The sequence below is a fragment of the Pan troglodytes genome, chromosome 6 (genome assembly GCF_028858775.2).
Source record: "Pan troglodytes isolate AG18354 chromosome 6, NHGRI_mPanTro3-v2.0_pri, whole genome shotgun sequence".
Lineage (NCBI taxonomy): Eukaryota > Metazoa > Chordata > Mammalia > Primates > Hominidae > Pan > Pan troglodytes.
The window spans coordinates 142,492,326-142,496,012 of NC_072404.2; the positions used below are offsets into that span (position 1 = coordinate 142,492,326).

General features: G+C 42.4%; 1 protein-coding gene across 7 annotated transcripts in view; it reads right to left on the reverse strand.

Annotated features, from left to right (window-relative positions):
• The window catches only part of GRM8 (glutamate metabotropic receptor 8), an 810,916-nt gene that overhangs the window by 630,019 nt on the left and 177,210 nt on the right, over positions 1-3,687 (reverse strand). The gene's annotated exons all lie outside the window — the stretch shown is intronic.

Sequence of the window (3,687 nt, forward strand, 5' to 3'; positions counted from 1 at the left end):
CAGCACTAACCACCTGGTTGGGCTAATGTTCACTGGGATCCTGAAAGAAAGAGGGCAAAACAGCCTGCTCACCCATACCTGTCTCCCAAGCTCCCAGCAGTTTCACTGACAAGGGTAGCATTAGTTAGGGGAATGACTCCCTATCTTATTCACCTTTATACCACCCAAGAGCACCCAGCAAAATGCCTGACACAGAGACAGTGCTACAATGTTTAATGAATTGAATTGTATGCTGGCCAATATTAGGCTTTACAATTGTTAAAAGATGGTTTGATATGCTTAGTCTTGTCAAAAACATTGTATGTAAGAAGAAGAAACTTGAGAAAGGTGGTCAGTAGAGAGCCTCTTCGACTAATAGACAGTTTGAGCATCTGACAGCTGCATTAGAAGCAGAAATTGGTAAACAACTTGACATAGTATAGCAAAACATTCATGAAGGCAGCCCTGAATCCCAAACAGGGATGGATAAACCTGAGGACAAGGAAAAAAAAAAATGAGGCAAATAGACTTTTAATGCTGTAATATACATTAAACAGAAGCCCTCTGTTTCTGTTCCATGTTCAGATCCATCTTGAGAGCACAGCAAACACTCAGAGTATCTAGGGGAGAAGGTCAGTTTTCATTCATCATTATCATCAATGAATAGTTACTAAAAGGAGTGAGGCTTTGAGCCCAGGAAAGCAGAAAGAACAGAGAGTCCCCAAGGCTGGGATGAGGCAGGAAGCTGCTCAGGAGGATTAGCGCCTGACGTGGAAGTGGTTTCCCATTCTTCTCTTTTATTCCTACGTTTCCTCCATTCTTCTCTTTTATTCCTTAAGTTTCCTCCAATGACAACACCCAGATCTTAATGCCCTTTAAGGAGTCCCTGAAGAGCAAGACCTGGTAGGGACCCCCGAGGAATCTGGTGGCTGACTAGAGCCCCAAGCTGTAACAGGGCCATTTGCTCTGCTCTTGGCCATCGTGTCCATTCCAAAACTGGCTTTGGCATTCATTGGGCTGGTCTGGCTCAAACTCTATAAACAAATGTCCTTCTAAGTAAGGACTGCCCAAGTGGAGAACAGAAGTCACGTCAGTTATGCCTTATCATTCTCAGGGATTCACAGTATTTTAGAGCTGTCTGTGGTTAAACAGTGGACAATTTAGGCCAATCAAGCCATTAATGAGGAAGAAACTAAAGTCCAGAGAGATGGAATGACTTCCAGGGTCACACAGAGCCCAAGGGTGAGCCAGTCCAATCCTTCGACCACTACCTGCACCCCATATGTATGTGCCGTTCTCCCTTTATAGCCTTCGTTACTGTGTGTCCCATATTCTTTCCATATTATTTTCCTAAGTCCAGGTCTTCAATGGAGTGTGTGTGCAGATGTGTCTGTGTGAGTATGTGTCTGTATCTGTGCTGAGCAGGGCAACTGTGCTGGAATAAGAGCTTCAAGAGGTCTTCAGAGAGCCCAGGTGTTCACTCTAGCCCTCTCTCTGGTGTTCAGCCAAGCAAATGTCAGGAGTTTTCATAAGTAATATTTCTCTAACTGGCTTGTTCTTTCCCACGTAACCCAGATCTCAACCAGAATCTCTTCCTTCCTTGAAATTTAAACTGTATTCCCCTAAACCTTAATTTGTTCTTCATGTGCATCCATGAACTTCCCCCAAATTGCTGTGATTTCCAGAGCAGTTTCCAGCCTTGTGCTTCTAAGCTCCTTTTCTAAGACAAGTTCTAGTTATAGCCTAGCTACTGGGGTGAAGGTGACATTCTCTGTCCTATATCATATGTGAAAATCAAACCCCTTCCAAAGACTCCTAACCAAAACAAAATAAAAACCACCCACACAGGGCCACTGTGAATACGAGAGTATGAGATATAGAGTCAGTTTGCATTAAAAAACACTTCGAACTGACCAGTAGACATGCCCATTTTTTAATTACGTTCTCTGCCAGGTAACAACCCCCTTGGTAACTCAAGTTTTACCATCTTCTTAACTTATTTTTACTCTTCTTTCTCATTATCTTGCTCCCCCTTTCTCCTCCTTTCAAGATTGCTTGAGATTCTGTATCCTTCTTGTTCTACTACTTAGAAGTAGCAACTCTCAACTGGAGGGGATTTTGTTCACGGGGGAACATTTAACAATATCTCAAGACATTTTTGGTTGTTTCAGTGAGGAGGTACCGGAAATTGACATGTAGTAGGTCGAGGCCAGGGATGCTGGTAAACATCCTGCAATGCACAGGACAGCTCCTACAACAGCAAATTATCTGGCCTCAAATGTCACAGAGTTGAGAAGGCTGTAGGTTGGGAAACCCTGATCTATAGTGACTTGGCTATAGCCATGTCTATTCAAATACCAACTACAGTCCTAGGCATATCCAAATTCTTTCCACCCTCCTTAGAACGTGGCAATAGTTTAAAATAGCATTTTCTTACTTCGGTTGCACTAACAAGATCCAGATGGAATGTCACCTCCCCTGGCAGCCTTTCCTGGTCCCTCTTTCCACTCCTCCATCTGTGCTTTCATGACACTTTTTACACACCACCGTCCTACCATCCGTCTACCTTGTTAGACCATAGCCGCTTAGCAGCATAGATCATTCCCTTTTAGCTCCTCTAGCACAGTTCCTGGCATAGAATTGGTGTTTAATAATCCTTGTAGAATGAAACTGAATCTTCAGAGCAGCTCCTCCAATCTTAGTATCAAGCCTGACAGAAGAGTGGCGATTATTGTGATAGCTGAGGGCAATCATAACTCTTGTTAGAGAAGGTACAAATGTCATGGGGATGACTATATGATGATGCACGGTACAGCCTTGGTTGAAAAGACCACACTTAGTGTGAAGATCCAAAGATGACTCAACATGGCTCTTAGAGACACCCATTGTCGACAGAGGATATCAACCTGAGAAGATGGTCCCCATCCCAGTTTTCAGTGATGGCATCACAGCTTTCAATTTGCATTGCAATCAGGGCTATTTTAAAGGAAGAAATGTAACAGCCTATCTAAATATTGCTAAAGCACACATAAATGCCAATTTTTCTTGACTAAGGATACGTGGTATAATTATTTTAGAATTGGGAGTAATTTTCCAAAGCTTTGTAAGCACTTCATTAAGTAATGGAATTTCAAATAGTAACTTCTAGATAAACAATCGGTTGGTGAGAAAGAAAAATTGACATTCATCTATAAGGAAAAGGATGTATGAAAGAAATAGGAAATTTCAACTTAACACTTCTAATCAATAATTTTGATCTCATCTTCCAGATACTGTTACATCAAGCCATCCAACCATGATATATAAGCATAATTGAAGTATTAGGCAATGACATTTATTTATATATACATGTGGGCTTTGTGTTTTTTTTTTCTTTCTTTCTTTTTCTGAGACAGAGTCTTGCTCTGTCTCTCAGGCTGGAGTGCAGTGGTATGATCTCCGCTTACTGCAACCTCTCTGCCTCCCAGGTTCAAGTGATTCTCCTGCCTCAGCCTCCCGAGTAGATGGGATTACAGGCACCCATCATCACGCCTGGCTAATTTTGTATTTTCAGTAGAGTTGGGGTTTCACCATATGGGTCAGGATGGTCTCGAACTCCTGACCCCAGATGATCCACCCGCCTCAGCCTCCCAAAGTGCTGGGATTACAGGCGTAAGCCACCACACCCAGCCGTGTATTTTTTAAAGTTAATGACAATCAAACTTTGAT